The sequence below is a fragment of the Lotus japonicus genome, chromosome 3 (assembly GCF_012489685.1).
Source record: "Lotus japonicus ecotype B-129 chromosome 3, LjGifu_v1.2".
Classification (NCBI taxonomy): Eukaryota; Viridiplantae; Streptophyta; class Magnoliopsida; order Fabales; family Fabaceae; genus Lotus; species Lotus japonicus.
In genome coordinates this window covers 72295911-72309257 of record NC_080043.1, presented here as the reverse complement: position 1 = coordinate 72309257, position 13347 = coordinate 72295911, and the positions used below count along the sequence as shown (strand labels likewise).

Sequence of the window (13347 nt, the reverse complement as noted above, 5' to 3'; positions counted from 1 at the left end):
AAACTACATTTGAAATACTATCAGAATTGTAGCCATCACTATGGAAAATGAGGATTTTTAATGCTTTACGATGCAGGACTCTAGAGAATGCTACAAATAGTTAGCCATGTGAAAACATTGATTTTGACAAATATAACCCCACCTTTTTTAATGATTGCCCTTGACTTTTATTTATTGTCGTGGCAAAAGAGAGTGTTATAGAAAATTGTCTCCTTTGAAATTTGAAATAAATCCTCATATCTTGTGGAGTTAATGTAAATCTTGGTATGGACACTCTCTGTCCGGCATTTTTTCCAAATATAACATTTGCTTCCAAAACATAAGTAGATTGAACTATAGAAGGCTAGAAGCCATTGAATCACCTGGATGTGGGATCAAAAGTTTCTGAGGGATGTCCAAGGTAGTTTCATCTCTTATCTGCTTACCTGTGTTTCCATCTCCTATGCGAAAAAAAATTTAGCTCAACAATATTTGTATCTGATTTTCCGGTTTGTAGCCTCACATTTTTTGTTAATAAAAGTACCTTATCTCGATTCCAAAGATAAGAACCATTGTTATAGCTAGCATTAATTTAAATTTCCTTAGAATTTTTTGGCCAAAATTTTGAAGCATGGAATATTTCATTAAATTATATTATTGTTAGAAATATGTCTCTCAATGGACTAATTTTTTTTTGGTTCGGTGGTGATTGGTTAAATTCAAAACTGACACTATGGGGACAAATGTCAAAGTCCGTGACAATGATCAAAAAGATAAAAACACATTGATAGCGGCATGGATAATATCATACCTTCTACCTTTAGGCACAACTGGTAAAATTTGGCTAAAGACTCCACCAATACAATGAACTTTCCTCTAAAAGGTTTGTTGTGGCTGTTGTTATTAGTAAATATCATAATATATCTTAGAGTTTGATCTTCAGTTTCAAAACAATATTATGATTTTATCATCATTGTTGGGGTGAAAATTTGAACCATATTATGATTTTAGCTTTAATGATCATTTCCATCATAAATGATTTTAATTTTAATAACGGCTATATAATTCCTAAATGATATTAATTCAGCATATGCAACTTTTAATTTAGTTTTATTGCATTAAGTTAATTAGTTTATTATTTTTTTTGGTACATAATTAGTTTATTATTAAGAAAGAGAATTTAAATGGATTTTATTTAATTATCATGAATGCATGTGGCATATTTGCTTTTACTACAAAAGGTGCTCTATTATAAGTTCAAATTTAACTCATGGAAACTCAAGCTTACTAAATGACTCATAATAAAAGATTAACAACATTAAACCTTGTAAGTGACTATTAAATACACTTTACCTTGTAACTGACTTTGAAAGACACTTAAAGCAATGATTAAAAATAGGAAACATAACTGACAATGAGCAGTTATTTTTAACGGTTATTGGTAAGTATTGAAATAAAAGTAGCTTCTGTGATCAAATGCGCAATCCCCTATTTCAGCTATTTTGATTCAACACATATCAGACTTGACCATGATAGGTTGTCTCCTCATGATTATTTCTATATTGTCTTCCATGGTAACAACTCTATAGGTGTATTCTTCTTTAATCTCAAGACCTACAAACAAACAATTGATAAGGTCAGGCACAATTTTTAAAACTATCAGAAAATAAAACCAACACCCCTGAGTCCTCCTCTGTTACTTGAACTTGAATATTTGACTTTCAATTTGAAAGAATAAGTCATCCTCTAGAGCAAAGTTTCTAATCATTGCAACATTTGCACCATTTCTTCTTCTCATCTAATAATATTTCTTCTCTGTTGTAAAAATCACATACTTGTATCAAAATCATTGACACAACACCTCCAGAATCTGAAATCAATTTTTGAAGAATTTCTCTTCTAAACCTCATCAAGTTTCCCTAGAGATCTCCGTAGAGGTCTCATGTCAACCAACTGTAAGAGAACAAACACTATGATGCTAAAAACCTAAACAATAAAAAGAAATGTATAAGCATGCATGCGGATTTAACTGTTAAAGCTTTACCTTAGCTATTGCAGCCACTTTCTGATAAACAAACAACCCTCATTCATGAGTGAAATCATTGTAGAGAAGAAAAAAACTTATCTTAAACATTTCATATTCAAATAAATCATAATCAAGCAATTTATTACATCCAAGATCTAATTCTAAGTGGTTCTACACCAACGACAGAAGTGATAAGTGTCAATTTTACCTAATTTCAATGAGAAATATAGACATTTATCCTTGTAAATTCATGAGAAACCTTGACCAAATCTAATTTCTTTTGTTTAGAACTGTTGTTATATGTACTTTAGGATAGAATGTGCTTAAACTTGATTATGATCTTGATTTGTGTTTAAGGAATGAAGATTCAATGAAGAAGACAAATTTTGGCAAGAAAATAGGAATTTGAATATGCCCAGGGCGCCCAGCGGTATGCAGAGGCCGCTCAGCGCCCAAGGCGGTGGCAATTACCCTCCTCTGAAGTAACTGGCCGCTCAGCGGCCAGGCCCGTGACAGCACATTATAAAAGGCTCTTTTCATATCAAAACAGGATATAACTTGGTTTTTGGGGAGAGAATTCGACAGAGAACATAAAGGGAAGGAACTTAGAGCTTGGGTAAGCTTCCATCGAGCTGGAGCTACGCCGAAGTCGGCACGGATCATCACTTCCATCCTATTTCTCTTGTAAGCTTGTCTAGCTTCCATGTCTATGGATAGCTAAGCTTTTCTTTGTTAGGATTTGGTGTAGTACCTTGACTCTATGTATCTAATTTAGTTCTTATGCATATGAATCTATCTATCTCTTGATTTCAATGATATAATCTTGTTCTTAAAGCTTGTTTTAACTTGATCAATTAGAACTTGATTAGAGATTTGATGTGTGAGTGAAAACTACATATTTGAATTGGATTTAGGTTATATCATCTAATAATTCTAATTGCTAGACATAGAGTTAGGTTTGTTAGTCGTTAAACACCCGAATCAATCACGCTTCGCTTTGTTAGTTATGCGAGACATCGGTAATTAGGAGAGCGGACCGTTAATCTTCTCATGTAAGGAATTAATGAGTTAGATAAGAACTGGTGTGATGGAATCAAGAATAGAATGATTCATATGTGTTGAATTAACGGATTCATAACAGTTAAGGTGCGAAACCCAATCCTAACAAGTTTTCTCAATCTGTTTAAACCCGTTGTTATTATCGCTTTCCTTTATATTTACAACGTATTTCGAAACAACCAATCAAAAACTTTGTTAAATTCATTGCTTAAGTGGTTTTACTAAAGAACGACGTTGTATTTCCAATTCCCTGAGGACGATAAAAACCCTTTGCTATACTACGATTGAATCTTGAAGGATTCGAAAGTGGTTAAGTAAAAATCTTTCAACAAGAAGAAGATCGAAGTCCACTTTAAGCTAAGAGAAGTAAAGATACCCAACCACACCAAAGTCATACCACTTTCTGATGAGCAAGCTGAGACCACACTTTTTCTGATTTGCAATCTTCACAACTCAAAGCAGCCACAACATGCAAGGGGCTAAGCAACAGGCTCTGTCACGACCCGAAAACCTAAGCCGTGACTGGCGCACAGACTAACACCCTAGTCTGGCAAGCCTGTTTCTCACAAAAATCATTTTCCAAACTATTCTCTAAAGTTACATATGTTTCTCTATATTTTATAAAAATACATATACAAGATCTCATCTGTATTACCAATATCTCAAATGACAAAACCTGTCAAATAATGATCTCCATTTTCAAACTTCCATTAAAAGGAAATTTTCAATTTTAGCACTCTAGTACAACTTTTACAACAAAACAATAAATAAAAATCTAAAATCTAAAATCCTCCTAATACTCCCTATAGCTGCAGATAACTAGAATCAAATAAAAGACACCCATCGAGCCACCAACCAAAGGAGGCCTACCAATAAGATAAATTGAACGATTTGAATCTGACACCCGCTTACTACTTAGTTGCTTGTGAATCTGTGGAGGGAAAATAATGAATGGGGTAAGTCACAAAGACTTAGTGAGCAGTCATCAACCACCATGAACAGGAAAGGGAAACAGAATAAGCACGAGTTTTCCACCATCAATTCAATGTGGACAATATATATAATATAAATAAAATTGATAAGAACCATTTCAAATAAGAGAGCATCAAACTTGCCAAGTTTATAAATAATCATTTCAATGAAGCTTGATAAAATCCAGTCAATCATATGAAAGCATTTGAAATCAGAAATATAATTTAATATCATAGGGCCACACATGTAGAACCGTGAGGCGGCTCCATCTCGTTGATAGCCCTCTCCTCCTAAGGGATGGCCTATCCGATAGGGGCGGCTCCATCTAACGGATAGCCCTTTCCTCTCTCGTATCACATGTCGTATCGTATCATCGGGGGAAGCTACATCTCTTTGATAGCCCTCTCCGTGCACTGGCGGCTCCATCTAACGGATAGCCCTCTCCTCCCGGAATCAATCTAGCTAGGTGCACCTAGGTCGTTACCTCCGTTAACGGCTACGGGGTTCTATCAAGGATCCCCAAAACCATTTTCTCAAATCAATTCAAGTCTCGTCAACAGTCTCAAAATAAACTTTCCAATACTCATCAATGCTCTTCAAATAGCATTCTCAATATCACATTATTCTAAAATAAAATCAATGAATAAATTCTCTGCTTATATCAATTTATAAAGCATTCTCATAATGAACTTAATAAAATTCACTTTGAAAGAACTCAAGAACCTTAAAAGCATGTTTCCCCAATTTTCAAATGAATAGGTAATCTATTAAAATAATAAAAACTAACAGTTATCGAGTAATAAAATTATGCCACAGTAATTGAAACCACTCACAACCAAGACGAATCAACTGAATCGCTCTCAACAGCTCCACGCCAACCGAACGAACCACTAGCCGATAAATCTGAACACCAAAATTTAACTTCAAACCTTCAGCATTAATTACCTTATGTCATACTACCCGTAAACAATTACTAAATCCCCAATCATGTACCCAAAACCCTAAAATAATCCTACTCAAGTCTAACATATACTATAATATCATTCTTAAATCTATAAGTGATAGATATACCTCAATAACCCGACTGAGTAATCATGAAGGGGTGGGTGCTCTTCTCATTCCTTAGCACAAACCCTATCTCCCAAAACCATGCCAACAACCTTTCCACTTGCAAGATATTTTTGTCCTTCAATAGCATGAATTTCATGGGGTGATTTGGTGTAATTTTCTTATGGTGAAGAATGACAAAAGATTGAAGAAGAAAGTGATGAAGGAGCGCTGCACCCTTGCCACAGAGCGAAAGAAAATATCGCGAGAGAAGAAATATGGCTTTTTAGGAATAGATACTGGGCATAGTGGGTTTCCAAAGGGCCAGGTTAGTTTTTTAATAGGTTTTAAATTTTAGAAATAGAGAACTGGTGCCGTGGGTTTTATTTTCCTTTAGGTAGGTTAGTATAGTATTATAATACATAACATATATGTATATTATTGTTTGTTATGATTTTTTTTTAATGATCGTTTCAGGCTCACGAAGAAAAATGGCGCACTCTTGAAAGTAGCATGAAAATTAATTAATTTATTAATTAAAAAATGAAAATCACTGGTTATCAATCACTGTAAGAGAAAAAATCATGAAAAGAAACGAAAAAGGCTTAATTTATTCTACTGAGAAAACATACCTAGAAAGAAGAAAGTTCACATTCCCTAGAAAACTCACAAAGAAGGACCAGACATCAAAACTTATAATGCAGCAATGAGAGCTCTTGATCTGATAGCTTAAAGTGTTATTTGGGACAATGCATGTTCTCTTTTGACAACTCCATAGCGCTTGCAAATTTAAAAATTCTAGTTTTGGACCCTAAAATGACCTCCCCTGCATATTGTTCAATCAACTAAGAGCATATCCATCAATGAAACTCATGAGAGTTGCGAAATCAAGTTTAACAATATTTTATACAATTTCTGAGAAACTTCAGTATCACACTGCCTCAAGTTAAAATACCAAATCTCCATAAGCATACTTGATATGGTAAAAAAAATCCAAAACTCATTTTCAACCTTATTCAATGATCTGAGAACCAAAAAAGTAAAAAGAGATTTCTTACATTTGTTGTTTGTCCATATTGTATGCTGACAAATCCATGTCTAAGTAGTCTTAAGAGGGAAGAATAGATCATAACAATTAGTCCCCACAAAACCATAATTGAAAAATGAACCAAAAACTCAAAGTCTAAATTTAAAAGGTTCCTAAACACATAAAAATCATTTTAGCATAAAAGTCTACATTCTCATTAGGATCAATGAAAAATATATAAACAACAATTAGTTTGTCAATTTTGTTCCCATACTCACCCAACTTTCCATGTAACCCTATACAAGTTTTAACATGAATGGGTGCCAAACTAAATCTAGCATTCCATGGTAAACTTTCAGGGAGAAAAAGTTTCCAAAAACACATATCCACACACTTATTTTATGCCCCACATTAAACAACATATAACTATATGATGATATCCTAGCCCTGTTCTTTTGCAGCATGACACCCATTGCTATAGTACAAGGCTGGTAAATCTCAAATAAGGTAACAGTTCAAATAATGAAATTAAATTAGGCTTTTATATCTCAGAAGCTTACTACCCAAGCACTCTATTAAGTTGTAATTTTTATTAACTGAAAAGTCAAAAGCAAGAATTTATAGATTACTACTAATAGAGTTTACTTAACAAAAGTATGTAAACAATAGCAATGACATCAAAATATTATAGCAAAGAGAAACAATAGCAATGATAGCAAAATCTTTATAAAAATATTTCACTATCTTTATTGAAAACTTCTCAAGTTATTGTTATATATCTACTGCATAAAAGTCTCAATCCATTAATGTTCTTGAAGTGTTCAATATTGAGGTGGAAAGACAGCTAGATAGAAAAGTGAAAATGGTGAGGTCTGACAGAGGTTGTGAAATTTATAGTAAATTTATGGCAATATGTAATGGTTGGTCACCACAGTATAATAATGTAGAGGAATCGTTCTCTTATGCATATGATTAGACGGATGAAAAATTATAATAATGTACATTTATCATCGTGGATTCGTGCATTAAAGATAAGTACATATTTGCTTTACAAGGTTCTTGGTACAACACTTACGAAGATTCCTTATGAATTGTGGATAGGAAGGAAACCCAGTTTAAGACACCTTCATGTTTGAGTTTGCAAAGTAGAAGTAAGGATGTATAATCTGCATGAAAAGAAGCTTGATAAAAGGACGGTTAGCGGTTACTTCATTAGCTATCGTGAAAAGTCAACATAGCGCATATTCTATTATCCTAACCATAGTATGGGAACAATAGAGTTTGGTAATAATTGGTTCATTGAGAATGATTAGTGGATATATCCTTGGTGGTTGACCAAATTAAATTTAAGTCATAGTTGTGGCTCCAAGTTAAAAACAAGAATTTCAATTCATTTATTTATGAATGGAACCAGAACCACCTTGCTTCTATCTGCTTAAGAGGTGGGATTTTGGTTGTGCGCGCAAATTCTATTTTCTGTCTACTTGGTGAAGTCTGTTGTATCTTTGCTTCTTATGAAACTGATATAAATTAAAAGGAATGAGATGAGTCTCATGAACTAAACTCATGTTGATAATTTAAAATTGGATGGAATGTGGACTATTCTATCAAAGGTGAGGGACTACGTTTCAGTTGCTCAATTACATAAGTCTGTGATATAAGTTGTGGTTTCTCCTTTGAGGAATGACCATCACTTATACTGGTTTGGTTATTATTGGGATGGATGCTTCTCATGAAGGTTGCCTTAGCCTTAGTAACTATTTTTTGCATTTTGTAATTGCAATTGTCCAACAGTAGCAATTCATTTCTATTGTAATTAGCCTTTTTCTGATTATCTTTGCTACTTTATGTTTTGGGTTGAAGTATCCCTTGTACTTTTGATTCAATACAATCTTTAGCTTATCAAAAAAAGTTGAGAATGATTAGTTTAGTGGGAATGAAGAATCATGGAAAGTGGATATTTGAGAAACTCATATGGAAATTCCTTCAACTAGTGTTTATCATCACATCCTCTTTTATCACAATTACATAAAATGAGGAAACAACACATTCATCACCACTCTCATAAATGAGCAAATGGTAGAAGAGTCACAAGAAATAGCATTAAGAAGGTTGGAAAGACATAAAAGATCAGTTATATCACATGACTGTGATTTATTCTCTTGAAAATGAATGTAACTTGAGCATTGATTAGGATCTAATCTCGTTCAAACAAGCCATGAAATGTAACAAGTATGGAAAATTGTTTAATGCTATGAAAGAATAGTTAAAATCAAGGGATGACAATAACGTATGAGATATAGTCGAGTGGCCTAAAGGTTCAAAACGAGTCGGATGTAAGTGAGTCTGTAAGACTAAACGTGACTCGAAAGACAACATTGAAATGTATAAGGTTAGACTTGTCGTTAAAGGTTATACTCAAAAGGATGACATTAACTACAAAGAAACATTTTCTCTAGTTTCAAAGAATGATTCTCTAAGGATTATTATGGCTTTGGTGGCTCATTATGATCTAGAGCTTCACGAGATGGACAAAAAAACCGTTGTTTTGAATGGTGGTTTAGAAGAAATTTATACAAACCATCTAGAAGGTTTCTTGACCAACTAGATAATTTAGCGTGTAACATAAATAAGTCAATATATGGTCTAAAACAAACTTCCCCCATTGCAAGTTTAATAATACAATTACATCATTTTATTTTGTATTGAACGTTGTTGACCGATGTATTTATATGACGAAAAGTGGGAGCAAGGTTATTGGTCTTATATGTAGATGATATCCTTCTTGTCAAGCTTGTTACATGATGTACAAAATTTTCTCTCTAATAACTTCGAAATGAAAAATATGAGTATTGAATCCTATGTTATAGGAATATAAATATTTTGTGATAGATCACGAGAAATTTTACGTGTGTCTCAAAAAATTTATATCAATAAAGTGTTAGAGAGTTTTAGAAGGGAAATATCTGCAAGTACAACTCCAATTTAGAAAATGTACAACTTTTACAATGCAATGTCATAAGAATGATATATAAGAAAAGGAAATAAATTTTATTCCCTATTCGTTAATGGTTGGGAGTTTGTTCTATGCTCTTGCACTCGACCTAAAATCAACTTTTTTGTTGGAATATTATGCTGACATTAAAGTAATTCCCAAGTAGGCCACTAGAAAGTTGCAAAGAAATTCCCTAGATACTTACATAGAAACCAAGGACTACATTCTCAACGTACAAAAGGTCAGATCATATTGAAGTGATTGACTACTAGGATTCATACTATGTCGAATGCGTAGATTCAATAAAATCTACATAGGGTTATGTTTTTCTGCTAACTGGTGGATCAATTTCATGAAAGAGTGCAAACCAGTCAGTCATTGCTACTTCCAATATGAAAGATTAATCTGTGGCATGCTTTGAGACCACTATTAATGCATTGTGGTTGCGAAATTTTATTTTAGGGCATAGTTTTATCGATAGTATAACTAGGCCGCTAAGAATTTGTTTTGATAATTTCGCAGCTATCTTCTTCCCTAAGAATTACAAGTACTCTAAGGGTACAAAGCATATGGATATGAAATATTTGCTTGTCAAAGAAAAAAAAGTGCAAAAACATGATGTGTTCCAAATTTACCTACTTTTTTCTTGATTATTTGTGGCACTTGTCTATGTAAAAAAATGTAAAATATATCTAAATTTAATACTCAAAGGCATAGTTTAGTGAGTATGTAGTTTAATATATAGACTTTGTGTTAGTCGTGTTGCTAATCTTTAACTTATTTGTTTCATAATGAATTTGGCATGAAATTCGCTTAAGCCATATAAAAACATACATGAAACTTGCAGTCTAGAATTATTCATGGTGAAACAAAGACTCGCTTTAAGCTTGCTTAAGCGATTTTAAGTCAGTCAAAATTAATATAAAAGGTCAAAAGCACATCTTTTGACTCATTCTTTGGACCTTTGAAGCACCAAAAGAGGGAGAACACTTGGGATAAAAAATGTGGACACTTAAAGAGGTGAATCGACCCTTGAGAGATTCATCCATCCTTTCTAGTCTCCTTCTACACTTCTTTTAAGCTTCCTTGGAGATGGAAGACTAACTTTCCTTTTTGTTGGGATTAGGTGTAGCATTTTGACTTGAATGTATCCATTTTAATTCATGTAGATATTTGTCTTAATACTTGTTGTAGCCTCATCATCTGAAACATGATTTTAAATTTGATATTTGAGTGAAAGCTACATGTCTATATTGCATCTGGATTGTATCATCCAATAGACCTGATTGTCAGACATAAAGTTAGGTCTGTTAGTCAAGTCACATCCGAGCTAATTAAGATTTGCTTTGTTAATTATGCGAGAAATTGACAATTAAGATATTGATCTTCTAATGTAGGATATTAATGAGGTAGATAAAAACTAATATGATAAAATCAATATATAATAGATTTTGTATATTGGATCATATGAAACATAAGAGTTGAAATGAATTGTGAACCCTAATCCAACAAGCTCTCTTGTATTGTATTCAAATCCTTTTTAATTTTGTTTTTCTTTACTTTTTAAAGTTGTCACCAAAACACTCTTCAAACACTTTGCAACTCATTGCTTAAGTAATTTAAATAAAGAACTACATTGTGTTTATCAATTCTATACAAGCACAATAAACTTGTAACGTTATTACAATAGAATCTTGGTTTTAAATTTTATAAAGAAGTTCGTTAATGTAAAGACGAACAAAACATAATGTCAATTAAGCATATTGATATGATGATAGCGAATTTGGTAACTAAGGGATTATACCCAAGATATTTTCTAGGCATGTTATAGAGATGTGCATCACATGCAAGTCCTTGTTAACAAATTGACTTAATTGCACTTTTGGTCCCTGATGTAACATGATTGTGCAAAAGTGGTTCTTGATTTTTAAAACAAGCGGTCAACGTCTCTGACGTTTGTGCAGTGAGCGAAAGTAGTCCTTCCGTCCATCTCCGTCAGTTTACTAACGACTTTGGTTGATGTGACCTTCATTAATTGACGTCGCACGCCACATCACCCTTTCACATAAATAATTGATTATAACAACAATAATTTATAATCAATTATCTATATGTGATGATATTTCTCGTATTGTAATGACACTTGTGAATTCAATTAATGTTTTGTTTTTGTTTGGTTTATTCGTTATGATTGAAATTTTTTGTTACCTATATAATTTATTTTGAATAGATTAGTTGATAAAAAATAATTTAAATTTTTTTTGCTACATCGGAAAACTATAAAAAATAATTTAATTTTAGTAAAACATAAACTCATTTATAAAAAAGGAAAAAAATAACTTTAATGGATTAACTACTTTTAAAATATATTAAGTTTTCAAAATTAATTTCAAAAAATAGTTTCCTCTTTTTATTCAACGAAAATTCATTCATTTCTCATATTTTATATCATATTCTATCATTATAGTTCACTTCAAATATAAGATAGATAAAAGTTTGATCTTATTTTATGATACTCTAATCTAACTCTTCTATTTTATCATGTCTATCTTATTATAACCACCAAATGATACATAAATAATAAAGTTTAAACTTTAAATGGCTATAGAGAGTAAATATGAAGAAAAAACAATGAGATGAGGGTTGAAAACTAATAAGTCTATGAATTGAGCCGTTTTTTGTGTAAGACAAGTTATCATTTTTTGGGGTAATCATGTTTTAGTGGGGAACATCCACTGTCGAAATTTTTTCATCAACGAAATTCGAACTCGAGACCTTGCTTAAGGGGAATCAAATGGGGAATTGACTTCGGTAATCATGTTTTAGTGGGTAATCATGTTCACCATTGGTTTGTTCCATTTATATCAAGTTATCGAATTAATTAAAAAAACAAGGCTTAAATACTCTAAGGGTCCCTGAAATTGTGCCCCGTACGAAAATAAGTCCCTGAAAATTTTTTTTCCGATTCCAGATCCCTGAAATTGTTTTTTTAATCAGAATAAGTCCCTGCTCGTGGTTTAAGCCTATCTGGCATATTTTTTGCTGACTCAATATTTACACGTGGCTTTTTCTTTTATTTTTAAATACACATGGGATAAAAAAACTATTAAATTTAAATATAAAAAATTATTTACCTAATTAACCTAAATCTAATTAAACCCACTAATCATAAATCCCTAAATTCCCAAATCTAATATAATCAGAACTCAACCTAAGAGAAGGAAAGGAAAGTCGAAGAAGGAGAAAGAGAAGCAGAGGTAGAAGGTGAAGGAAGGGAGCTTCAGGTTTGAGAACCCCTAGCTTCTTCGCGACGGCGGCCGCCAATATGTGCGGTGGTGGCTCGGTGGTGCCACTGGCCCTTTGTCTCCTGTCTCAATTTCTTCTACTTCGCCTCTTTCGTGTTCTAGTTCGATTCTGGGTTTTTGGGGGTGGGGGTTGGTTCTAGATCGATTTCTGGGTCCTGATCTTTCTAGCTTCATAGAGTTGGGTTATCGCAGCTTTTTCTTCTCACTCTCATTGTGGGTTTTGTTACATTGTTGTTGCTGTTGGTGAAGGTTGTGGGTTGGCTGTGGGTTGATTTTCATGTTGTTGTTGGTGTTCATGTTGGTTGTGGATGAAGGGAGAGAGGGGGCTGGTGTTGTTGGATTGTTGGGTTTCTGGATTAGGGGAGATGCAGGGGGAGAGGGAGAAACTAGATTTCTGGGTTTTTGGGGGTGGGGGTTGGTTTTTGGGATTTTGGTGGTTGGGGGTGGGTTGCGATGAGGTTTTTGCAGTGGGGTTCAGGGTGGGGGTGGATGAATGATGAAGATGAAGAGGTTGAAGGTGATGAAGATGATGAAGATGAAAATTAATTCATGATGAAGATGAATAAGAATTACATAGTGAATAATAATTTGTTTTCTTCTGATTTATTTGTTTGGGATTAGGGATTAGGAATTAATTGATTTAGGGTTTAATTTTAAGATTTATTTGTTAATTATAATTGATTAACACATGTGTAACAAAAGAAAATTAAAAAATCCACATGGAAATGATGATTGTGCAAAATAAGAGCCACATAAGCACATAACATGGGTAGGGACTTATTCTGATTAAAAAAACAATTTCAGGGATCCGGAATCGGAAAAAAAATTTTCAGGGACTTATTTTCGTACGGGGCACAATTTCAGGGACCTATAGAGTATTTAAGCCAAAAAACAATTAACCAATTAAATCAGTTTGGTTTAGATGAATTCTATCTGA

General features: G+C 33.1%; 1 long non-coding RNA gene across 1 annotated transcript; it reads right to left on the bottom strand.

Moving 5' to 3' along the window:
- Positions 1–3726: 3726 nt before the first annotated feature.
- On the bottom strand, positions 3727–5414 carry LOC130742521 (uncharacterized). The gene is made up of 3 exons (XR_009021176.1): positions 5108–5414; positions 4870–4939; positions 3727–3995 (listed from the first exon to the last, which is right to left on the bottom strand). It is a non-coding gene; the product is annotated as an uncharacterized LOC130742521 (long non-coding RNA).
- Between the last annotated feature and the right edge of the window lie 7933 nt (positions 5415–13347).